The sequence below is a fragment of the Carassius auratus genome, chromosome 28, assembly GCF_003368295.1.
Source record: "Carassius auratus strain Wakin chromosome 28, ASM336829v1, whole genome shotgun sequence".
Classification (NCBI taxonomy): Eukaryota; Metazoa; Chordata; class Actinopteri; order Cypriniformes; family Cyprinidae; genus Carassius; species Carassius auratus.
In genome coordinates, this window is record NC_039270.1 from 5,439,228 (window position 1) to 5,466,657 (window position 27,430).

The following is a 27,430-nucleotide window of genomic DNA, read 5'->3' on the forward strand; positions in this document are numbered from 1 at the left end:
TGGATGTTTTGGATGTATGATGTAAAATTCAAAATTCACAAAACTAATGAGTATACTTGCAGTAAAAACTACTAAACTTGTAGTTTACTGAGACTATATATACTTCAAAGTGTACAAAGTATTTAATTAGTAAACTATCATTAAACCTATAAGTTCACTTTTAATATAACTACAGTACAAACTACAAACATAGGTAAACTAGTTGTGTTCTCAAAGTTTACTACTCTTATACTTAAAAATATACTTAGAAAGTGGGACAATTTAGTCCCAAGGAGTTTTGAAACAGTACACTTACAAGTATACTACTAGAACACTGATATTTGTATACGTGCCACATAAAGTATACTTAAAAGTTATACTTGAACTTTACTTAAGTATACTTAGTAAAATAAACCAAGTATACTACTTTTACGTAAGGGCCATTCAGTATAATTAAACAGAGCAACATAAACATGACAAATCAAAACATTATTGTGTATGTGTGTGGAAACAATTTAAATGAATGGAAAAAATAGCAGAAAAAGGCAGAAATAGCATAAAATGTATATAGGAGAAATATATATTACCAACACACATAATTGTAACATTATGTTATTAAGGCAATTATATCGAGTTTTTACCATAAGACTTTGTCCCTTAAATTTCTAAATAGAATATATGTGCCGCAGATAGAAGGACACAGGCAGAAATTTAATGGAAAATTTTTTTTTTGATAAAAGGCTCAGCCTCTGTTGATTCAGTCGGTCCTTCACCTTGTCTATTCTCTGTCTCAGGATCAGGGACGTCGCTAGAGGTTCTGGGCTTGTGGGATTGGTCAGAGCTTAAGCCCTCCATTGGGATCACGTTCTGTTCCGTAGGTCTAACCACAGGGCTTGGATTCCCTGTTTCAGTACTTCTCGGACTCCCCTGCTCTGGATCTGATCCTCCACACTTTCTTAATATCAAACTTCGGCAGCAGTCACATTTTCCAGTTATGCAGCAGTCATTAACACCCACTGTGATTACCAGCACAATACCAAGGATAATCATCAAGATGTAACCTATATACTGAGAGAGAGAGAGAAAAGAGAGAGAGAGAGACAAACAATATATTAAGAAAAAATCTAGCTTCTCTGCTCCTGGCTGCTGTGCGATCTCTAATATGTATGTGTGTGTGTGTGTGTGTGTGTCAGTAAGCAGTGCAATAATATAGAACTGTAATTAAAGGATCATATGCACACCAGTATAGGTGTGTGTATTGTAAGAGCTAGATGACATGTGGTGTCCCAATTATTAGGGGACATTAGTATATTTTCACCCCTACCCCTTGACACTTTGTAGAAGGGGTAGACGTATGGAGTAGCTGAAGGGGTATAAATAAAAATTTGGATTGGGCCTTAAGTCAGTCTCAGGTAAACTGGGAGAAGAGTTAACTTTATAATTACCTGCTCAATGTGTATATGATATCAATAAAAAATGTCGTCAGATTATATTTGTAAAGACCACTATTGCCGCTTCCATAGACATTGGCGTGTATTTTACAAACTATAAATATATTGTTTTGATAGTACTTATGAGTATTTAAATGTATGAAACTTAAAATAAACCATATGGTTGAAAACACTAAATAGTTGTAATAATATGACTGATAATATGTCTGATCTGGCTCAGATCGTACACTTCAGGGATGAGCTAGATTGATCACACTGGTGTGATTGTACGTATTAAAGGGTTAAGTTTGTGTATTGTTTTTTTTTTATTTGACTTAATTGACACATATGAAACATACACATGTCTACAAATATATTTTTCTCACATAAAATATGCTAATGAAACAAAACAACGTTTTCCCCTCTCTGACATATTGTGAGGTCAAGAGGGAACTAATTTAACATTTATATTATGATATTATAGTAAAAGAACAAGCTCATATGGTAGATATGATATTTACCCGAGAATAATGAAGATTATAGCTAGTCAAACTGCGTAGCTCTGTCTCATTTCGCATCTCCTCGGTAGGTTTACACCAAGACCTGTTGAGCACCTCATCAAAAACATAATGTCCATTCCAGTCTGTACGACCACAAGCATAATAATCTCCATCAAGAAACAAGATGATGACCCACATTACAGGTGCAATCAGACAATATCCAAAAGATTTAGGCCAGCTTTGCCGAGTTTCATCTTCGGTTTCACCATTTGCTTTCTTAGCACAATGACAATACCCATGTTTAAAAGGCCGATAAAACATGAACATCATTGCAAATATGAACAAAAAAGGTCCCAAGAACATTGCCAGTGCTAAACAATTGTTCATCTTAACATTGCACGGGCATGAAAAGTGGATTTCAACCAATGCCTCTAATCCATATAGTAAAGCACTCAATGGAAATTGGATGAAAACATTACTCCGTTTCAGAAATGCAAGACATTCCTTTATTAAAAGACTAGCCATCTTCTGAGGGAAGTTTGATGATGTTGTAGTCGAATTCTGCAAGATCTTTGTATGGTGCACAGATCCCCCTACAATGAAGAAAATTTGAATTACTTTTCAAATGAGTAGAATGAATAATTATTATTACATAATTTGTTTACACAAATAATGAACACACTGCAGAACAACAACAAATTTAGATGCATGCCTTTGTGTTTGTGTTAAATTAGCTTATTAGGACCAGAGTCACTAGGGGACTTTGTGATTTTTTTTCCTTTGACATTAAGCTCAACATTAAGTAAATCAATCCTTCACTTGTCAGAGTAAAATGATACTTGTCCGAGGGAAAAAAGTGGGTTTTTTTTGGCACAAATGTAATTTATTCTGTGGCAGTCTCATCAGTGCTGTATCAGGTATAACTTTAATCTGCATATTTTTGATATTTTCCTTAAATTGATTGCTGTTACATTTTTTAACTTAATGATGAACTGATTAAATGTACATATCTCTATTTACAACAAAAAATTACATGTGACCAATACATTAAGTTAGAATAATAAGACAGTATATGGTTTTTACTATTCAAATGAAATCAGTATCAACAAACTCCATCCGTCCAAATGCATAAATAATGTTATTAATGTTTTACTTTTTTGACATACAAATATGAAATGTTGGAAAAATGCAATGACACTTTTAAATATGAAATTAAACCACCAGTAGGTGGTGACAAGTCACTGTCTTAATGAGTGAACCATTAGCCGTGTTTCCACTATCGAGCTGAAACCGGGCGTGCTAGTGCGTGCCAGGGCCAGTCGCGTTTCCACTGTCACTTCCGGGGCTTGATCGTGTCTCGCCAGGGCTTCCTCGGGGCCAACGGCCAGGGTTTTTTGGCCCGATGAAAACCTTGGGCCAAAGCGGGCCAGCTGGGGCTAGAGGAGGGGTTATGAACAAAGGCGGAGTTTCTCCGCGTCTGGAGAGCGTCAGCGCGGATCATTTCAGAAAGATAACAGCTTTAACACCAGCATTAAAGACGTTTTAAAATAAGTTGAGCTCACTCTTAGTTAGCAGCAAGTCTTTGAAACAACTTGATCCGATGTGGATTATAATCACTAAACAAGGCAGAAATATTTATAAGCGATGTAAAACATTTTAACGTTACATAGTAAACATGGTAAATATGACCGCTTGGATATATCAGACGTCAGTTTCTTATCAAACAAGTGCATCAAAACACATGTTTGCAAATAGATGACATTTTTGCCTCCTGATGTGTTACATTTGACAGCTGCAGTCGGTGAAAATATATTTAATATTCACAGATGAAAGTTTGGTACTTATGAAGTTATGTGCATTTCTCAAGCAGGATAAAAGTCAAGCCTGTGCCTGTATATTTTCTCTAACCTACATGGTATTAAACCATATTTTAGATTTGACATATTTAAAAGGTGTGCAGTATTATTCATTTTACATGAATTTTGTGTTATATTATTCAAAAGAAATTGTGGTTTACGTTGTAATCTGACATCCACTAGGTGTTAAGAGCTGTTCAGATTACAACTGGCAACTCCGCAGTGAGTCAATGTCATGGACGAAGGACAGAGCAAGTATAAATATATTTTCTAGTTTATATTTCCATCTGGTTATGCCGCTGGTTTAGGTTTTTTTTCTTATGTAACTTATTTGTAAATAGAGCAGACACTGTCTGTGTCTACACTGGATGACAGTTGTCTGTGCGGCCTGCCGTGCTAAAAGTGTGTCTAAACTTGATGACATCACACTATAGTGTCAAATCATCTGAACACAGTGTCAGAACATTTCATCATAAACAGAACGAGCATCATTTCACTGAAGGGGATCGTGTCCAGTGTATCCATCACTGGGTTCTGCTGTATTTAGTTGTTTCGCTCCACTCGTGTCCGGTATAGACCTGGCTTTTTAATGGGTTATTTTACAGCCCTGCTTGTTTTTAATGTTTTTATTAAATATCTGTTTTGACTGCATGGTCATATCATCGTATTATTTACTGCCATGCGACCTTCAAAAGCAAGCATTGCTGCAGGTTGATTTTTGGTGGATGTGCTGTGCTTGTGTTCGGGCGGTGGTCTTCATTTTATCGGGTGAAACATCTCTCACTCGCAGCAGAGTCTGTGAGCAGCAACAACTTCCCCTCCGCGCGATCTGATACCAGAAACACGCTCCGCCTTCACTAATGTATAAGTTGTATAATGTATAAGTTGCATTTTATTACATTTAGAAAGAATAACTGCTGGCCTAATAATGTTTTAAATGTACCAACAGGATTGTTTTAGTTCCCTTCACTTTACAACAAATCCTTTAAATTTGACAAATTTATCAGAACAAAACAAGAATTAAAAATATATAATTCTAATGGATAAATATAATTGCAGTATATAATAATATAGGCTTTTCAAGTAAAATTCTCTTTCACTTGCCCCTTCCACTTGTCCCGGACAAACGTATATTTTTACAGTGTGTTGTTCAAACCTTTTACATACGGAGAACTAGGCAATTTTGAGGAAAGTCATGAATTTATGATGCTCTGGGGCCTAACAACAAATGATAAACTATCAGACATTTTAGATGACAGATGAAAGATGTAATACTAAGGTTGTCCACTAGATAAGAAGGATAAGAAATCTTTTAATATTAAGCTCTTAAGCAGTCAGTTTGAATGATAAAAAAATAAATACACATTCAGTTTATATGTTCTGTTCTGTCAATATATCTTTATATAATTATTTCACAACTGCCAGTGTTGGGGAAACTACTCTGAAAACATTTAAGTATTAAGGAAATTAAGATATAAGCTACCCTTCTGAAAAAGTAATCTACATTTAAACTACATTCAATTTTTTTTATTAATTTTGCTGTACAATTAACATTACAAAGAAGTAAATAATTATTAATGCCTTATTATAATGAAGTTATAAGTAAAATAATTTGAGTTTAAAACACCACACTGTAATTCAATCATGATTTCAGAGAGTAGGGTTAAATTCAGGTGGTTGTTCAGGTCGTTGGTTTAGTTTCTATTTGGTTTGTCAATAGTTTTATGGATTTGTATGCGCTGATTTGCTGTGGGGTTTTTCTCTTCTGTTAACGGTAAAGTTTTATTACGGTCTCATTGTAACTGTGGGTATTTAACTGGAAAACTGTTGATGAGACTATTCTTGACTGTGAAATGTTTTATATGGGTAAGTCACGTCTCTCATGCATGGACTTTCCCTGGGTTTAAGCCTATGGTGGTGTAGTCATCTCTACACCATTTCAGTTGTGTGACACCGTGTTGCTACAAATGCAAGATTAAAATGTATTAAACAAACCCTTTCATTGCTCTGCTCAACAACCAGACTGTCAGTGTTAAATGCATGTCCTCGCTGTTCACTCTTTTCCTGTTGTCACAAGGGTGGTGGTGCTAACAGCTGTTTGCAGCTACATTTTAACCCTCTAATGCTAATTAAAATACTGTATACATATTGCAAACATTTTCTGGATCACTTTAGACCCTTTGTAATGTAAGCCTATAAAACTCTTTAAAACTTAACACTTTTCCAAAATGTAATATTCTATGTGAAACTAGACTCATTGATGTTTGATTGTTTGCTTTTTGTTTCTTTAGAGAAGAAAATAAACTATACAAAGTTCTGCAATTCTAGAAAATCCTACAGAAAGATCTGATTAAAATAAAAACTTTATGAAAACAATATAAACCCCAAATAAATATTTCTGACTGCACTTGTTATGCTAAATAATTTAAAGTCAGAATGAACAGGAGTAAAAATAATTTAAAAACAAAACGCTTACAAAACCATTTACTTGTCAAGAAGTTACAGTGAAAGAAACTATATGGTCTATATAAACACTTCAGTAATATTCTATGCAATATTGTACTGACACAATTGTGTTTTAATAACAGTGTTTTAATTAGTTTTAAAAACTAATCTTTTTAAAAGGCTTACCTTTGTTTCAAGTTGTCTTGTGTTGACTGTTTTTCTACTTCTTCAACATAGACAAATGCTTCACACGTCGACAAGAAATGGGAAATAAAGTCTGAGAAAAGCTAGCACTGTACCTAAGGTGCAGGAAATCCCATATCCTGTTGCTGTCATGTGATAACCATCGTTCACACATACATAAAAAATAAATATGACAGTCTAAACTCATAAATGAGGAACCAGATGACAGAGACGGGAGACATGCAGATCCACTTGCAAGCTTTAATAAAAGAAATGATCATAAATGGACAGAAGTAAAACAATGGTGAACAGAAGTATTGAAGACGAGACAAAGGCAGTCCAATAAACAGGCGGAGATCAGTCGACAGCGTCAGTGTTAATTTCGTTGACGAAGACTATGACGAAAAATATTCGTCAACTAACCTTTTTCACGGACGAAAACTAAATAAAAACTAAATAAAAAGTCAGATATGATGACGAAAAACGTGACGAAATATAACTGACACTTTAGTCAACGAATAAAAATGAGACGAAAATATATGGGAGGGACGAATGGAGAAGAGATCCAATCAGAGCGAATCTTTGAGGGTAGGTTGATCTATGCAGAAGCAGCCGAGCATTCAACACATCAAGCTGGCTTCAGCCCCGCGATGCGGGAAAGTTGAACTGAGCAGCTGGTTACTCGCGCAACACTGAATCGAGCTCTCCTTCAGGACGTTTGCGTCCTCCTGCACCTGAACGAACAAATAAAAATCGCATTTTAAATAAACATAAGAAAAAGAGCGAAAAGTGAAAGAGCTCAATTCAGCAGCGCGGTGTTCTGGTGTTCAGGGAGCAAGCAGAGACGCGTCTCAGAGTCTTCTTGCTTTTGTACCGACAACAAATACATACTAAATATGTCGAAATAGCCGTCTTGGAAAGTGTGTTCGAAAAAGTCTGTAGTTATGTCTTCAGTGAAAGTAAAGCGTTGGAAAGAAATCGGATGCGTATCTTTATAATGGATGCATTTGTCTCTTAAAGAGACCGCGCCTAATTTACTAGCTCTGCTGTCAGTGTCTTTACTGTATGAAAATGAAAGTAAATCACTCACTGCTCTTGATTGAATTACTTTGTAGTTTTAACAAGAATTTATCCAAAGTCAATCCGAAAATCAGATAGAATAGATTATATTGTTTTACTAGTGACTAAAAAAAAAAAAAAAAGAAAATATTAGGGACCTGAGCATGTTTTGCTTAAGCGTTTCTTTCTTTAATTTCTAATGCAACCTTTTCACACCACAGACTGAACCAAATTAAGCATTGCATCAGACATTATCAAGATGAATTTGTTGTTCTGACACAGTTTAACCCTGAGTTATTGTCATATTTTATTACCAATTTCTAAACTACAGCAAATAAACTGTGATATTGTAAGAAACGTTGAAGGTGTCTGAATACATTTTGGTTTGATTGTGTATTTTATTTTACAGTGAAGACTATGCAGTGCTATTTTAAATGAACAAAAACAAACTTAAAAAAATGTAAACTTTGTGTAAATAGCACAAATAAAGAAATAGAATGAACATACAATACAAATATAATATAGGTGGTTGTCTATTTCAATAATACTGTACTTCATCTTGAAAGAATGTCATATGCATTGCATATCATTCAGGACGAATGCATATCTTTTTCAGAGAGCATGTATATTTTTCATTGAGAGCAGGCCTTATGTTTATTTTATAAATACCATTCCATAACAGACTGATGGAAACATTTAGTCAGGTCAACTAAGTTGACTTTGTTCTACTAAAAAAAAACTAGACTAAGACTAAAAGACTTAAGACTAGACTAAGACTAAAACTCTTATGATATTTAGTCGACTAAAACTAGACTAAGACTAAAACATTTCAGATGACTAAAATGTGACTAAAACTAAATGGTGTGTTATTCAAAAGACTAAGACTAAGACTAAATCCGAATTTGCTGTCAAAATTAACACTGGACAGCGTATGATATTCTGTGATGGCTCGTAAAAGAGGAGGAAGCAAATGCAGGCAATCAGAAGAAGTTTATTGATAACTGAGTCCAGAATGTAGGCAATGGTGAAAGAAGGTCTACGGTGGCGTGAGAAGTGCTGGATGGTGAAGTCGGTGGTGAATGTGAAGACGGTCAATGGATGAAACCAGGAACAGACCGGAACACTCACACGAAGACGACAACACGAACACAATCCAGAACACGAACACGGGAGATGGTAATCCAACTTGGGAAGCTGTGACATGAATGAGGATCTGACAACAGACAGAGAGATGGGTGAGTATTTGTAGCTGAGTGGAGATGAGGATCAGCTGGAGTGAGACAATCAACACACAGGTGACAACAATCAACCAAACGAGCACATGGAGACTACGAGAGTACAAATACAAACGCAAAACATGACACGGAGAAAACAATGGATTTCCTACCGTGACAGTACCCCCTCCCCTAGGACGTCACCTGACGTTCCCAGCCTGCTTTACCTGTAGATTGTAATCATCAATAAGGCGGTGATCCAGTATGTCCCAAGCAGGAACCCACCTTCTCTCCTCCGGACCGTAACCTTCCCAATCCACCAAGTACTGAAATCCGCGTCCCCTCCGTCTAGAGTCCAGAATACGATTAACCAAATATGTGGTTTCCCCATTAACGATACGAGGCGGGGGGGGACAGGGGCAGGCGGGTTAAGACGGGAAAAAATCACCGGTTTAATTTTGGACACATGGAACACGGGATGAACCCTCCTGTACGCCGGAGGAAGGCTAAGACGCACTGTTACCGGATTAATGATTTTGGTAACAGAAAACGGGCCAATAAATTTGGGAGCAAGCTTATTCGAAACGGAACGCATAGGAATATTCTGGGTTGAAAGCCACACTCTTTGACCGACGACGTAACGGGGAGGCTTCGACCGGTGGCGATCAGCCTTAGCCTTGGTGCGCGACCTAGCCTGGAGCAGAGCTCTGCGAGTTCTGGTCCAGGTGCGGTGACACCTCTGGACTAGTGCATGTGCGGAGGGGACCGAAACCTCGGATTCCGTACTGACAAAATTAGGTGGTTGGTACCCTAAACTACACTTAAATGGAGACATGCCCGTAGATGACACTGGCAAAGAATTGTGTGCGTACTCCACAATTGAGAGTTGCTGACACCAGGACGAAGGATTCTTGGAAGACAAACATCGCAAAACCCTTTCAACATCCTGATTGGCTCGCTCGGTTTGACCATTGCTCTGGGGATGGAACCCGGAAGAAAGACTAACAGTCGCTCCTAACAATTTACAGAATTCTCGCCAAAATTTGGACACAAATTGGGGACCCTTGTCAGAAACCACGTCTGTCGGAAGGCCATGTATACGGAAGACGTGGTCAATGACAGCTACCGCTGTTTCCTTGGCTGATGGTAATTTGGGCAAGGGAATAAAATGAGTCGCCTTCGAGAACCGGTCCACTATGGTTAAAATCACAGTATTGCCCTTAGAGGGCGGGAGGGCGGTAATGAAATCTAGCGAAATGTGGGACCAGGGTCTCGAAGGGACAGACAGCGGTAAGAGTAACCCATCTGGAGGTCGATTGGAAGTCTTACCAATAGCGCAAACTGAACAAGCCAAGACAAAGTCGTGGACGTCACGAGCCATACCAGGCCACCAAAATCGTTGCTTGACTAGAAACCTAGTTCTACTAACCCCTGGGTGACAAGCAACACTGGAACAATGACCCCACTGGAGAACGTCTGACCGTAACCCTTCCGGCACAAACAATCGGTTCGGTGGGCAACGAGCCGGGGGCGTTACCCCTTCTAAGGCAGTCAACACCTTCGATTCGACCTCCCATCTGAGCGCGGAGATAATGATGGTCCCCGGTAAAATGGGCTCGGGAGTAGCAGTACGATCGGAACGCTCAAAAAGACGGGATAAAGCATCGGGTTTGATGTTTTTGGAACCCGGCCGGTAAGAAAGTGTAAAATCGAAACGACCGAAAAACAATGCCCACCGAGCCTGCCTGGAGTTAAGTCTTTTGGCGGTTCTAATGTATTTGAGATTCTTATGGTCCGTCCATACAATGAAAGGTACAGTGACGCCATTCTTCCAATGCAAGTTTGACTGCCAACAACTCTCGATTGCCAATGTCATAATTAACTTCTGCAGGAGATAAACGGTGAGAATAATACGCGCAAGGATGCACCTTTCCGTCTGAGGATGCGCGCTGGGACAACACTGCTCCTACCCCCACCTCTGACGCGTCGAACTCCACTATGAATTGACGTGAGCGATCAGGGGTGACGAGAATGGGAGCTGAAACAAAGCAGCTTTTCAGTTTGGCAAACGCAGCCTCGGCTGCGTTTGACCACCTGAACGTCAAACTAGGGGAGGTCAAGGCGGTCAGAGGAGCGGCTAGTTGGCTGAAATTGCGAATGAAACGCCGGTAAAAATTGGCGAACCCCAGAAATCTCTGCAGGGCCTTGCGAGACTCTGGGGATGGCCAATTTACCACAGCCTTAACCTTCTCAGGATCCATGCGAACACCCTCAGTCGAAATGATGTGTCCTAGAAAAGAAACAGACTGTGCATGAAAAACGCATTTCTCCGCCTTGACAAACAATCCATTCTCTAGCAACCGCAGAAGCACTCGTCTTACGTGTTGCACGTGTTCCTGGAGAGACGAAGAAAAAATCAATATGTCATCCAGGTAAACATATATGAACAGATCGACCATGTCTCGCAACACGTCATTAACGAGTGCTTGGAAGACTGCCGGCGAGTTCGTTAGCCCGAAAGGCATCACGCAGTACTCAAAATGGCCTCTAGGGGTGTTAAAGGCAGTCTTCCACTCATCCCCCTCCCTGATGCGGACCAAATGATAAGCATTACGTAAGTCCAATTTAGTGGAAACGGACGCTCCCTGCAACCTCTCAAAAGCTGAAGACATAAGCGGCAAAGGATAGGTATTCTTTACCGTTATGTTGTTCAGCCCTCGGTAGTCAATGCAAGGTCGCAAGGATCCGTCCTTCTTTCCCACAAAAAAGAACCCCGCCCCCGCTGGAGAAGAAGAAGGGTGGATGAACCCCGTTGCTAGCGAACTCGATATATTTTTCTCCATGGCCGCCGTCTCTGGAATAGACAAAGAATATAACTTGCCCTTAGGCGGAGAAGTACCTGGCAATAACTCTATCGCACAGTCATAGGGACGATGAGGAGGAAGACCTCCTTCTGAACACCTCCATCTGGTCATGGTACTCCGCGGGCACGTTAGCCAAATCCACTGCTTCCCCCTGAAACACAGACTCAGAAACATTAACACCAGCAGACAAAAGACAAGACAAATGACACTCCTCGCTCCAGCTAACCACAGATCCGAGGCGCCAATCGATCCTGGGGTTGTGTTTCTGGATCCAGGTGTGACCGAGAACAATGGGAGATTGAGGGGAGTCCGTGATGAAAAATGAAATCTCCTCCGTATGGTTGCCAGATGTGATGAGAGAAACAGGTAAAGTGGTCTGTGTGATGACTGGCAGTCTGTGTCCGTTGAGTGCAAAAGGTGCAATGGGGTGTTTGAGGGAGGTGAGAGGAATGTTGAGCTTACTAGCAAACTTAAAGTCCATGAAACTACCCTCGGCCCCAGAATCCAACAAAGCGTGATGATCGAGTGCGTGGGTGGACCACCGTAGACTCACCGGAAGGAGTGTCGATGTAGATGAGGTCTTCCTGGCAGAGATCCCACCCGATAGCAGCCTCAGTTTTACTATCGGGCTTGGTCTTTTATCGGACAGCGCTGGATGTGATGTTCTTGGCTGCCGCAGTATAAACACAGTCCCAGGGATCTCCGCCTGATCCTCTCCTCCCGGGAGAGCCGAGCTCGCCCCACCTGCATGGGTTCAAGACCTCCAGGTGGGCTGACCGCAACCTCTGAGCGCTGACGCTGAGCCTCCGGTCTGGTCGCGAGAACTGCTCTCCCCCTCCGTCTGGCGGCTTGGTCGAGTCGGTGGTCTACTCTGATGGTGAGGTCAATCAGGCCATTGAGAGAAGTGGGGAGCTCAACGGCGCGGATCTCCTGTTGGATGCGGTCAGCCAACCCATGCAGGAAGTGATCCCACTGCGCCTCTTCGTTCCACTTACACTCCGCCGCCAGGGTGCGGAACTCAATAGAATAGTCGGATACGGACCTGTCTTCCTGACGTAGGTCCGTGAGAAGTCTAGCCGCCTCCCTCCCGGCGACGGAGCGGTCGAAGACCCGTCTCATCTCCTCCGAAAGGGCGTGGAACGAGGCACAGCAGCTGTCTTGGTTCTCCCACACCGCCGTCCCCCAGAGGGCAGCCCTCCCCGTCAGTAGTGACAAGACGAATGCCACCTTCATTTCCTCGGTGTTAAACGTGCGGGGCTGCAGGGCGAAGTGCAGAGAACAATGAGACAGAAATGATCGACAAAACTTTGGCTCACCCGCATATTTCTCAGGGATGGGGAGGCGTGGTTCGGACTGGGAATTCCCCCCGGAGACGATCGGCGGTGTGGGTGGCGTGGGAGGCGCAGCGGGTGGCGGTTGTTGTTGTTGTTGAGCCTGGAGAGCGAGCTCGGACATCTTCGTCACCATTGCTTGGAAAGCTCGACCCATCTCATCTATCGCCTTGTCTTGGCGATCCATACGATCACCGACTCTCTGCAGAAACTCCTCCAGATGAGATGGGGAGCGATCGCCTGCTGCTTCCATGATGGTCAGATCCTACTGTGATGGCTCGTAAAAGAGGAGGAAGCAAATGCAGGCAATCAGAAATGGTTTATTGAACACTAGTCCAGAATGTAGGCAATGGTGAAAGAAGGTCTACGGTGGCGTGAGAAGTGCTGGATGGTGAAGTCGGTGGGGAATGTGAAGACGGTCAATGGATGAAACCAGGAACAGACCGGAACACTCACACGAAGACGACAACACGAACACAATCCAGAACACGAACACGGGAGACGGTAATCCAACTTGGGAAGCTGTGACATGAATGAGGATCTGACAACAGACAGAGAGATGGGTGAGTATTTGTAGCTGAGTGGAGATGAGGATCAGCTGGAGCGAGACAATCAACACACAGGTGACAACAATCAACCAAACGAGCACATGGAGACTACGAGAGTACAAATACAAACGCAAAACATGACACGGAGAAAACAATGGATTTCCTACCGTGACATATTCAGGAGGGCAAGACAAGAGAGTAATCCAGGTACAGAGCAAAGGTCCTGACAGGAGCAAACAATATTTCCATCTTTTGAATCTGACATTACTGTTAAGTGTTGCTCTTTTTTTTGCATCTATGCTATCCATACCAATTTCACACCCATCTCCCACCCCGCTCCCATTTTGTTATTTCTCCCGGGACTTGTATGGCCCTACCTCGTTATATGAATAATCACATCAATACATTGTTCCAAGGTTGTCCAGTTGCCAGATCTTGTATGAAACTCATCCTACTCACACAATAGATACATCATAAAATTTTTAACCCATTTGTGACCTCAATCTGGCAACCTACAACTCTGTTGCACAGTTGATATCTGTGCTGGTAGACAGGGGAATTTGAATCAAGTGTCACTAAAAATGCCATTAGAAAGAACAGGTGATGCTACGGCAAAAAAAAAAAAAAAAAAAAAAAACAACTAGTGAAGCCACAAAGGGGCACACCCGCGATCAAGGCCATCGCTAATGGGGTGAAAGGTGGTGACTATTATGGGGGCCCACGGTTGAGGGGGGCCCCCGGGCGATCTCAACCGTCTGGCCAAGGACAGCCTAAAAAGACACTTAGGACAGTTGACATGCCACTGCTGCTTGTGGTCACGAAAGATGATCATTTTCACATGTTTTTAAGCCTTGCCACTTGTCGATTTAAACATTCAAAAGAGTTTGAAGCATTAAAACACAAGACACGGAAAAGCTGAACTGAGTAGCTGGTTACTCGCCTGCGGTGTTCTGATTTTCAAAGCTCACACAGAGAGAGGCGCCTCAAAACACTTGAACGCTGAATTTGCCTCTTTTTACTCTTGCACCGACAAATACATACAAGATATGTCAAAATACCAGTCTTGGAAAGTATGTCCGAAAAAAAAAAACTGTCAATTTTGTCTTAAGTGAAAGTAAACAGTTTAGAAAAAAATGGGTTCTGTATTATATTGGATGCATTCATTGTCTCTTAAAGTGACCGCGCATAATTTAGCTACTAGCTGCTGTAATGTTTATCCAAGAAAATGAAAGAAAGAAAATCACTCCCTGCTCGACTGAATTACTTTGTAGATTTTAACAAGAATTAATGCACAGTCAAACCAACATTTATTCAGACACCAGATATATATATATATCTATATATAATATATATATATATATATATATATATATATATATATATATATATTTTACTAGGTGCAGGATACTATAATGCATTTATGCAAGTGAGTATACCGTAGGTAGACATTCAAAAGGCCCTTTTTACCGCCGCACATAATGCTGCCGCCGCTGCAGTGTAGAATGCATTTGCAGTTTTTGACCGCTGAGTGGCGCTTTAACCACAAGTTATCAAACAAGTGCATCAGCACATTTTCACAAATAGACATCAGTTTTGCCTTGCTGATGTGTTACATTTGACGGCTTCAGTCACAGTTAAAATATTTAATATGTAATATTCACAGATGAAAGTTTGGTACTTATGTATTATCCTCTTAGCCTGCACCCCGACGCCCTCTCCTTGAAAGCATCTCAACTTGCACGTGTCAGTGTTTATGAATAGATGAAATGGGACAAATTTAATCTTGACAAACTGTATCATTATAAAGATCTAAGCCTCAAGCATCGACGACAGACCGCTGTTTTTCATTGGAAAGCTTATAAAGACTGTATTTGTTACATTTGTGTAAGCAGTACACATAAAAAACATGAACATTAGAAACACTGTACATACCATATCCATCGTAATAACGAATCATAAACACATCCACAGCTGTAAATCCCGGTTTAGTTAGGAAGGTAAGGGTCCACTGAACGACATCTCATGAAGCACGTTTAGTCCAACGAAGCAATAACGTTGTGATATGGATCATAATGGTTTTGCAGCGTACAGTGTCACAAACAGAATGAGACAATCCACCGGAAAAAAGAATGAATGAAAGCTAGGTAAAAGATAGTATATTTGAATTTTGGCGCTCCCTCCTGAGGGCTGGTGACGAGCTCTGACGCACCTGTCAGCTGATGGAGGCAGAACTTATATTATACTTATAACTTATCTGTATAAGTGGTCATCAGCACATCAGCACTTATTTGCATCATAATTCATTGTAAATACTAGCAATCTCAGGATGTTCTGTAACTGGCAAACAAAGTTAAATCTTTTTTAAAAATTTTAGTATTATTATTATTTTTTTTACTTAAATTATTTTTTATTGTATTTTTCTAGTGCTCAAATAAATCACTTACCGTATTTTTCGGACTACAAGTCACACCTGAGTATAAGTCGCATCAGTCCAAAAATATGTCATGATGAAGAAAAAAACATATATAAGTCACCAAGAGAAAACATTACAATCTCAAGCCGCGAGAGGGGGCTCTATGTTTTCAGTGTAGTCTACAGGAGCACTGAGCAGTATAGAGCGCCCTCTCACGGCTGTAGACGGTAATGTTTTCTCTTGGTTCATTTCTCTCGGTTCATGTCAAATTAGTTTTGATAAATAAGTCGCACCTGACTATAAGTCGCAGGAACAGCCAAACTATGAAAAAAAGTGCGACTTATAGTCCGGAAAATACGGTATATGATGTCTAAGTTTCTGTCTAGTGTTTTATAACTGAAAAAAAAAAAACTATGCAGTGGTATGTTTACTGACTAAATAGTTTGTAGAAGCCTTCAATACTATTGGGAAATATATTTTCTTATATTTGGGGGGTCTAGTTATAGTCTCAGAAAATTTTTAGCAGGAGTCTCATTTTTCATGATATCTTATTCAGATTTGAAATAGAAACTCATGAGACATGAGTCATTACTTTTCTAGTTTGCTCCAGGACTCATTTCATGTATTTCATGTATGCAAGTGTGGTAAAAAAAAAAATCAAGGTACTTCAGTGTCTATAACTTAAATCTGGTTGATAAAAAGTAAAGCTCAAAGAATCTTCTTTCCAAAGACACCAAAATTATGTTTGTAACACACTGAAGTAGGAAACTGTTACAATTATAATTTAGGTAGAGCCCTTCAGCTGTGATGCTGTGTTCACACCAAATGCGAAAAGAGCGTCAGTCGTTCTACTGCGTCTAGTTTGCCATTTGAACATTTTGAGATCATTCACGCGTGAAATTAACTTCACAACAGACTTAAATTTGCGTCATGGGGGGGCTTCTGCCAGCTGAGTTCACTCAGCATTTTCACCCGCCATTTTCAGAATCACTCCGCTCATCCTCTGCTCGGCAGCACGTCTCCGTCTCAGACGTGTAGGGAGGGTTGAGCCCTGAGTGGAGCATCGGTGGATGAGAAAACCGATGTAAATTACACATTTGAGTTAATCGATAAATCGATTTATCACCCAGCCCTACTTGCTTTCATATAATTTAAGTAAAAAAGAAAAAGTTGCAGCTGCATTTAAATGCCGGTGTGTAAAATGTGTGCAAGATTTGCGCGGTGTGTGTGATTGCTGAGGGCAATGTGCAGCATTTATTCTTATTTGTTTTATCTTCATCACAATTCTTGTTTGGTTTTATTTTGGATAATTGCATGTAAAAAATAATTTACGTTGTAATGCATGTGCAAAATGAGAATTCATATTCATATTAAAGTGTTTGCGCGAAAATTATTCATGTGCATGCATGACGGAGACGCCCTATCGATTGCTTGACTTTTTTAATGAAAAATATATCTACAGAAAGCTTGAAATGTCTTTTAAATGAAAACGAAAGCTTTATGTAATCTGTGAAGGTTGCATTTCTCTCTAAAGGCGCGTCCATGAGAGAGCCTGCACTCAGGTGCCTCTTTATATTCATTCTTTTCTCACAGCCCATATTATTATTTTCACAAGACCATAATAATAATAACAAATTACCAATTGAGAATTATTCATTATTTTACGAAAATCATTGTTATTTGTGAACATAGCATTTGAAGGCTTTAAGACCAAGCGGAAACCTCTGCAGCTGCTCCCGCCTCACAGCACGCTAACTGACCCAACATTTAGCACAATACAGTCTCACCCCCTCCTCGTCACATATCGACGCTTGGGCATTGCCCCCTGGCGTCAACATCCGAGGCAGAAGGTACCCCCTTTGCGTCGCTTTTCAACGCAGAGGGCCGTCCTATACACGTCCATATAAATCCCTCATCTTCGGATTCTGACGCGGGTGGAGGGTCAACCAACGAATCTCTCGCATGGACTGGAGAGTTTTGGTTTCATGGTCATAATGACAAATAATTTGGCTTATCTTGCAATAAAAAATACATCAGGTTTAAGTCTGCAGAGGATCAGAGAGGATAGACTTTTTAAATGGCTCACACCCTCGACGTCGGATTTTGATGCATGCAGAGGGTCAAAATCGATTTGCGATTTTTATAATGAAGCGATTTGCGCGTTATACTTTTTATATTGATTTATACAACAGTTCCATTACCAACGAACAAAGTTTTAAGACATCTATTTGTATTTTCTTCCGTTTAGATTTAATTTCTGTTCATTCATCCTCCGCCCCCAAAATAGATCCAAACTTTGCCAAGCAACACAGCAGTTAATCTACGACTTGGAAGTTCAGAAAGAGCGGCTATAATGTGCATATTATAGTTCGACCGGAGCAGTTGTACAAAATAATAATAATAATAATAATAATAAATGTTCTTGCATCTGTACACTACTTCAAGTTGGCCAATCAACTACTTCAGCAGTGTTACATCATTGCATGCGACGATCCCATGCACCATTGCGTTTCTCGATTTCCAAACACGTGGAAGTATTGCACTCAGTCTAGAATTAGACATATTATATCTTTGCTTATCAAAATACAATTAGCTCATGCCATAAAGTTGTTGCCAGTTGTTGTGTTTGGTAATATTTTTGCGCACTGTAGTGATGTCATGGTATTAGGATGGGCATAATATAAGCTTGTTGCACCAAATGAAATGTGTGCATGGTACTAAATATTGTTAGCTAACGTTAAAAGTTACCCAAGGGTTAGGTACTGTTAATGACCAAATTTAAATAGGTGTGATTGGCATATCCGATTTCAAATATGATATTCTTTGTTGCAACTATGCAGCCTAGATGCTAACGAGTTGTGCCACAGTCTACTGCCATATTTCTAATCAAAATTTTGATTAGAATGTCAGCAAATATCCTATAGACATAAACATGTAAACATAATCCATACTCTATCTTCAGATGTAATGTGTGTGTGTGTGTTAGAATATTGTAATGTGTAGTTTAGTTATAAATTCTATACCGATTTATTTTTCTCTTTATCAACAGGTTCTCAAATACAGTTTATTATTTACAAGAAAATCAGCAGCTAACTACAAAAGGCATTTTTAAAAGCCACGTTTGTATTGTCTTTCTCTCTGTTCTCACTTTTGTATTGTTCTCTCTCGCTCTCTCTCCTCTCCTCTCTTAGTAGTGTGTTTGTCCTTGTGCACTTTTGTTTGTTGTGCATCATGTCAGATCCTAACCGGCTCTTGGAGGAGGTCAACAGTCTTGTCAGCCAGGCAGAAGACATGGATGCACTCCAAAGGCTGCATGAGATCGTCAACAAGCAACAGGAGGCAGCATCAGCAATCCAGCCATCCACCAGACAGCCATTTGTGAAGTGGATTAAGAGGCATAGCGAAGGGAACATTATTTATGGGAGGCCAAGATCCTCCAGAAAACAAGCAGGTCATGTTAACATGATATGTTAATTAAGATCTAGATTTTATCTCTAGATCTATTTTTACCTTTTAGAATGAGATATAAACATGTCACAAGTCATGGGTTTGAATTAGAAAATATATGATTATGATTATTATTATTATTATATTACGTACATACTATATATATACTTTAAGGAAAAGCAATGCTACAACTTTACCATTAATGCCTTTTAAACACAATGACAGTGTATGTGTTTGTAATTGTAAATTTACAAGTTTTATTCTACAGCAGGTGTTGGCCACAGACAAACTGGAAAGACTGGTGGTTCCCTTCTCAGGGCTCCGGAAACCAGTGTGGAAATGACCTGTGACTTTTCTCACGTAAACGCTGGTATGTCCTATATTGACTCTGCACTGTGAAACTGCATGTTAATTAATAATATGAATGTAATACACATTCCATATTTTTGTGTAAGTACGATAAGTAACACCGTTATTACACACTTCAGAATGACTGTTGTTCGGTGATATACTTTTTTGTTTAATAACCTGCTGTTTTGGAATACTGTCCATTGTTTAACAGAGTCTTTCCTTCAAGAGCTAAGTTGCTCACTGGGTGAAGACTTAGATGACAACGAAACACCACCATAAGCCTCCAGTGATTGGTCATTAAGAAAAAGTCTTGTTTCTGAGTGGTGGGCGAAAGTGAGGCCCCGGTTGGTGGACAACATGGTGGCTAAGCAGCATGTGGCCAGTCCAGTCTGCCAGAAATGTGACTCCGGTCCAGCTATGATCCACTGTTGTGACTGTCGACCACACGCCTTTCTCTGTGCCCGTTGTGACATCAACATCCACAAGGCTCAAGTCTTCCACAACAGGGACTCAATTAGAGAAGGCTTCTTTCAGCCGTTGCCACCAACATCATGTTTTGTGGAGAAGGTTCTTACCCAGTGTGGTAAGTTGTAGTTTTTGAGTCACTTTTTTTCACTTTTTCCAGTTATCTAAAACTAAATACTAAAACCTAAATCATTTCTGATCAAACGATCATCTGTAGGTAGGCTATAAATTAATATTGTACAATGAGGAGGGTATCAGAGACATAAATAAGAAATATGGTTCTACATCTCACCTCTGTCATTCTTTTGTCAACAATCATGTCGTATTGCCACACTTTTTGCCTACTGCATTTTCGCCATCCTGAGACGACAAAGGCAAAAAGGTTTTGTTGACAAACAAATGGTAATCAATAAATAGAAGTACTGCATTTGATCTAAGGCCTTGTGTATTTATATGAACCCATAACTTATACTAAGCAGGGTTTCACAGAATATGGAATCAACATTAATCACGGAACTTGTGCTGGGTTAAAACAGGTTACAGTGCCAGCACCATCAATGTGCAGTGTGTCTGGGAACCCAGGTCCAATTCTTATAATGTGTGTGTATGCACAATATAGCACTAGTAAGAGAGAGGTTGGTTGGATAACCACACAGTTGTGGTACGGCAATAGCAAAGAGGCAAGAGTTTGATAAATCTTCGCACTAATGGAACATTGGTGTAGGTCAATTCAATGCAAAATGCAGAGTGATATATAACACCAGCGCAAAAATCAGTGAGGAAATCCAAATAAAAAAAAAAAAAAAAAAAAATCTAAGTGGCAACAATCTTATGTTTAGGGAAAGAACCTCACATGAAAAGTCACATTTTCTTACCTCACATTTGAAGTCGTGGGCTTTGGCATGAAACACTGATAGAAATGGCTTCATGGAGAGCAGATCTTGAAGCTCAGGGCATCTCTCATTCACTCTCTGGAGGTAAGGCCAGTACTTGCACGCAACATCCATAGCAAAGAATTTCACTGGCTTACAAGCCATTTTTTTCTGGAGGTACAGGGGGTAGCCAAAAACCTACCCCCTGAACATATTAAGGGCACAAAGAAGAACACCATGCCGGCAAACTGCAAGTTCTAGGCCCTCCTCATCTATTTTGCTGGAGGACTTCTGTGACGTTTCTCGTGCTGCTGACCACTGTCCCCCACAGACACCTCTGCCAGAGGCCTAAAACATGGAAGATGGCTAACAGTTCATGTAGGACATGGTTTTACAAGTAAATATAGTGATGTTTTGCAAGTTTACATGTCTGGTTGAGGAATGGACATAGTCTACGAATCTTGCTCCATCATCGTCCTTGGCTATGAATACACCATCGAAGATGGTTGTTCCTCTGATCTAAAAGAAACACATATTGCCTTTTAATATTCATATGATTTTCATTATGATTTTACAGCAAAGTTACTTTCAAAACGATGAACTGTCAATCTAAACACTGGATTTTTAAGTACCTTGCTGCACTCTTGAATCTATAGTGCTTACGGTTTCCATCAACAGAGACCGCAAGCATGTGTGGGGTGCATGCTGGGCAGTTAAAGTGGTCTTCCTGGATGAGTTTGTCCACTTCAAATCGGACTGCCTCCCACTCCAAAAAGCTTTTTCTGAAGCTGTCTGCTATGATCTTTCCAGTCTGTTTCAAAAGAGTACAGTAAACCAGAAACAGTAAAACAGATCAAGAAATTGAAGACCACTCTACACTGAAATAAGATAATATCCATCTAAAATGGATAAACTTTGGGATGTGTACTACTTTCATGACCTCTGATAATAAACATCAAAGGAAAAGAACCTGAATTGAAGAAGAACTTGACACTCTACATCTCTAGCCAAAAAAAGCTACAGTTTGTTCCAGTTTGTTTAAGAGTTAGCCAGTGCAACGTTTGGCCAGAATGTTTCCAAATGAACATTTATGTGATCAGCAAATGATATTAGGGAGAACACATCAAGGTGTGTCCCCTTCTTCACAAACCACTTTAGCCGTTTATACACCTGTGACAAAAGGTCTGAATTTAACACATCCCTTGACCTCATACTGTAATCGTGAGTTACTCTAAGATTATCACCACAAATACTTACACGGCCAAAGCGGACAGTTCGTTTCTCTAGCATTCTAAGAAATGCTAGGCTGGACATCCCAGGTGCTGCCAACTTCAACTCCTCAAAGGAAAATAGGATGTCTGTAGCATATACTGTAGAAAATTGTGAAGTAGCAGGCCAGTAGTCATTATGGACCAGCTCATCCACTCCAGCATGCCATGTGGCTTCGCATACCTCACAGTTCAACTCTGGCAAGTTGAGATCATATCGGCCTGGGAAAAGGAAAGAATTACATATGCACATTTAATTCTGAAACTGAAGTGGGAACCTTTGACTCAGGAGGACACTAGCGAGGTTTCCATTAAACTTATTTGCATTTGATATTTGCATTAATGAAAATTCAGCTCAAGAATCTGTGTATGCTTCCATCAGCTGTTTAATGTGAATTAAAAATGGACATTAGACTAATCAGGGGATGTGTTCTGACCAGCTGTGGGATCAAAATGTCTCCAGGACAACATTGAAACATGGTAAATGTGCATATATGCCTATTAAACTGTTTCCATAAACTTTAATTGCACTACGCCTTATTCACATCAAGAGTTAATCCACCCCCATCAATCAAATCAGATTTATATTTGCATTAAGGGACTTATCCGCATTTGCAGGTGTTTTCAATTTAGCATTTCTTATGCACATGACTGAAATTTGAATTAACAAGTTGGATGGAAACTCAGTCTTAAATATTTTTAAGGACTTAAATACAAAGGGCTAAACAAGGCAGCAAAGAACAGGTGAACTAAGGCAGGGACTGATAACTAGATACAGGTGAGGGGCAGAGACAGGAACAGGAACATATGGCAGGGATAAACAAAGGAGCACAAAACCAGGAAGTAAACAAGGGGAACACAGAAAGTAACACAAGGAGCAGACATGATGGATAGGGGACCAGGACAAGACAGTAGATGACATGACAGTCAGAATGGGAAGAAAGTGATTCATGTCAGATGGGGTGTATTTTAGAAATTGTCACTTAAGCGGAAGTGACACCCATCCAAAGTTCTCCTTGCCATTCATTGTAACCACAGCAGTAGGTTTTCCAGTGATGACACTTAATCTCTGAGAACAGCTACATATTGTCCCTGGCATCTCCAAGGGTACAAGACGCACTTGAAAAAAAATTAACATTCATGAGAATAGTTAGAGGATAGAAGATAAAGACTAACATACACTGCCCTTCAAAAGTTTGGAAACACCCCTGGCAAAGTGTGGTTTTGGATGATATCAACATAAATCCTTAGCAGTTTTTGGTGCAAATACAGTACATTAATGTAACTTTATGTAACAAATACAGTACATTAATGTAATGTCCAAAACCCCACTTTTCTAGGGCGTTTCCAAACTTTTGGAGGGCAGTCTATGTCAGCTTTTTAAGACCAGATATTCTTTATGGCTTAATCGTTTGATCAGAAATGATTTAGGTTTTAGTATTTAGTTTTAGATAACTGGAAAAAGTGAAAAAAAGTGACTCAAAAACTACAACTTACCACACTGGGTAAGAACCTTCTCCACAAAACATGATGTTGGTGGCAACGGCTGAAAGAAGCCTTCTCTAATTGAGTCCCTGTTGTGGAAGACTTGAGCCTTGTGGATGTTGATGTCACAACGGGCACAGAGAAAGGCGTGTGGTCGACAGTCACAACAGTGGATCATAGCTGGACCGGAGTCACATTTCTGGCAGACTGGACTGGCCACATGCTGCTTAGCCACCATGTTGTCCACCAACCGGGGCCTCACTTTCGCCCACCACTCAGAAACAAGACTTTTTCTTAATGACCAATCACTGGAGGCTTATGGTGGTGTTTCGTTGTCATCTAAGTCTTCACCCAGTGAGCAACTTAGCTCTTGAAGGAAAGACTCTGTTAAACAATGGACAGTATTCCAAAACAGCAGGTTATTAAACAAAAAAGTATATCACCGCACAACAGTCATTCTGAAGTGTGTAATAACGGTGTTACTTATCGTACTTACACAAAAATATGGAATGTGTATTACATTCATATTATTTTTAATTAACATGCAGTTTACGTGAGAAAAGTCACAGGTCATTTCCACACTGGTTTCCGGAGCCCTGAGAAGGGAACCACCAGTCTTTCCAGTTTGTCTGTGGCCAACACCTGCTGTAGAATAAAACTTGTAAATTTACAATTACAAACACATACACTGTCATTGTGTTTAAAAGGCATTAATGGTAAAGTTGTAGCATTGCTTTTCCTTAAAGTATATATAGTATGTACGTAATATAATAATAATAATGATAATAATAATCATAATCATATATTTTCTCATTCAAACCCATGACTTGTGACATGTTTATATCTCATTCTAAAAGGTAAAAATAGATCTAGAGATAAAATCTAGATCTTAATTAACATGAATGAAAAGAAAGTCTGACCTGCTTGTTTTCTGGAGGATCTTGGCCTCCCATAAATAATGTTCCCTTCGCTATCCCTCTTAATCCACTTCACAAATGGCTGTCTGGTGGATGGCTGGATTGCTGATGCTGCCTCCTGTTGCTTGTTGACGATCTCATGCAGCCTTTGGAGTGCATCCATGTCTTCTGCCTGGCTGACAAGACTGTTGACCTCCTCCAAGAGCCGGTTAGGATCTGACATGATGCACAACAAACAATAGTGCACAAGGACAAACACACTACTAAGAGAGGAGAGGAGAGAGAGCGAGAGAGAACAATACAAAAGTGAGAACAGAGAGAAAGACAATACAAACGTGGCTTTTAAAAATGCCTTTTGTAGTTAGCTGCTGATTTTCTTGTAAATAATAAACTGTATTTGAGAACCTGTTGATAAAGAGAAAAATAAATCAGTATAGAATTTATAACTAAACTACACATTACAATATTCTTACACACACACACACATTATATCTGAAGATAGAGTATGGATTATGTTTACATGTTTATGTCTATAGCATATTTGCTGACATTCTAATCAAAATTTTTATTAGAAATATGGCAGTAGACTGTGGCACAACTCGTTAGCATCTAGGCTGCATAGTTGCAACAAAGAATATCATATTTGAAATCGGATATGCCAATCACACCTATTTTAATTTGGTCATTAACAGTACCTAACCCTTGGGTAACTTTTAACGTTAGCTAACAATATTTAGTACCATGCACACATTTCATTTGGTGCAACAAGCTTATATTATGCCCATCCCAATACCATGACATCACTACAGTGCGCAAAAATATTACCAAACACAACAACTGGCAACAACTTTATGGCATGAGCTAATTGTATTTTGATAAGCAAAGATATAATATGTCAACGCCAAGCAAAGTTTGGATCTATTTTGGGGGCGGAGGATGAACGAACAGAAATTAAATCTAAACGGAAGAAAATACAAATAGATGTCTTAAAACTTCGTTCGTTGGTAATGAAACTGTTGTATAAATCAATATAAAAAGTATAACGCGCAAATCGCTTCATTATAAAGATCGCAAATCGATTTTGACCCTCTGCATGCGTCAAAATCCGACGTCGAGGGTGTGAGCCATTTAAAAAGTCTATCCTCTCTGATCCTCTGCAGACTTAAACCTGATGTATTTTTTATTGCAAGATAGGCCAAATTATTTGTCATTATGACCATGAAACCAAAACTCTCCAGTCCATGCGAGAGATTCGTTGGTTGACCCTCCACCCGCGTCAGAATCCGAAGATGAGGGATTTATATGGACGTGTATAGGACGGCCCTCTGCGTTGAAAAGCGACGCAAAGGGGGTACCTTCTGCCTCGGATGTTGACGCCAGGGGGCAATGCCCAAGCGTCAATATGTGACGAGGAGGGGGTGAGACTGTGTTGTTTAGCAAGGCAGGAAAACATTCAGTCTGCATGAAAGAAGACGTATTTCATTGTAAGTTAATGCTGTTAAATAGAAAGTTAAATAGACAGAGAGAGAGAGAGAGAGAGAGAGAGAGAGAGAGAGAGAGAGAGAGAGAGAGAGAAACCTAGTTTTTTTTTTATTAAACCTTAAATTTAAATAATATTAAACTAACTTTAAAATCTCAAGGTGTTTATATGTTAAGAAGGGTAAAATGTCACAGTGCATGTTAAATAGCCTAAATGAACTTGTGTTGAAAATATAATTAAAATTAACAATATAATTAGATTTTTTTTTTTAAATGAACAACTCCTGTATAAAATGGGACAGCAACCTTTATATCAAACATTTTTAAATAATCCACAGCTGAGCAATCAGAGAGGCGGATCTGCCCAAGAGCATGCAAAGTAAATGTGATGCACAGTCATTTTCAGATGCAATAAAAAAATTAAAGCTGCAAGCAGCATTTTACGGGGTTCAAGCATTTAAGGCCTCTGAGGTGGTCTTGGCTAACCTGGATGCATGGATGACAGTTAAAGACATCCAAAATGAAGAATAGGCTGGCAGACAGACACAAACACTGAAATTAAATGATTAAACTAGTTTTTAACAGTTTAGATGTCATTTTCAGGTTAAACTGTAATCACAATGTGGCAAAATTGTAAAAACTGATATATCTGTATGAACAAAATGGAAAACATTGACTCAATGAGATTTAAAATGTTATAACAGTTAATTTTTTTTATGTTTTGGCATGAATTAATGAATCCTTTCAACAGTACTGTTCAACTTTGCTGAATGAGCCCATTAGTGGTCTCCCGCTGCCATCTAGTGGTTCTAAATTGCATTTACTCAAGCAACACTGTGTTTTTAAATATAACTGTTATAGTGTTGTTATTTTTTTTGACCAATCTCTCTTAAATTTTGCATGCTTGTTTAGAATGAAATTATGCATTATTTTACACAGTTTTGATAATTTGTGGGCTTTCTGTTTGTATTAATAGGCCTTAGTGTACACTATGCAAATAACATATTATAAAATTACTGGTTTATAGTTGTCCAAATGCAACTGTTCAACATGTTTTTGATAATTATTGACCTTCAGAGTCTAGAGAATTGTACTTCAGTGGTTTTATTGATTTTCAGCTTATACCCTATCACTAGTTTGCCAAAGTAACTTTTTGAAATAATCTTGAATATTTAATTAACAGCTTTATTGACAACATTGGTCCCAGAGGCAAAGTTGTTCAGAATGAGGAGATCTATCATATGATATGAAGATCTAGTGTTATTGAGTGAATATATGAGCATTTTCAAACAATTTGAGGCCATTTACCATATAAATCTTGTGT

The 27,430-nt window shown here is 39.5% G+C and overlaps 2 long non-coding RNA genes across 2 annotated transcripts; both read right to left on the reverse strand.

Annotated features, from left to right (window-relative positions):
• Positions 1 to 325: 325 nt before the first annotated feature.
• LOC113047515 (uncharacterized) lies at positions 326 to 6,834 on the reverse strand. Its single transcript, XR_003276271.1, has 3 exons — positions 6,397 to 6,834; positions 1,931 to 2,502; positions 326 to 1,047 (listed from the first exon to the last, which is right to left on the reverse strand). It is a non-coding gene; the product is annotated as an uncharacterized LOC113047515 (long non-coding RNA).
• Positions 6,835 to 20,413: 13,579 nt separating this feature from the next.
• On the reverse strand, positions 20,414 to 22,409 carry LOC113047523 (uncharacterized). The gene is made up of 4 exons (XR_003276281.1): positions 22,215 to 22,409; positions 21,590 to 21,768; positions 21,384 to 21,476; positions 20,414 to 21,305 (listed from the first exon to the last, which is right to left on the reverse strand). It is a non-coding gene; the product is annotated as an uncharacterized LOC113047523 (long non-coding RNA).
• Between the last annotated feature and the right edge of the window lie 5,021 nt (positions 22,410 to 27,430).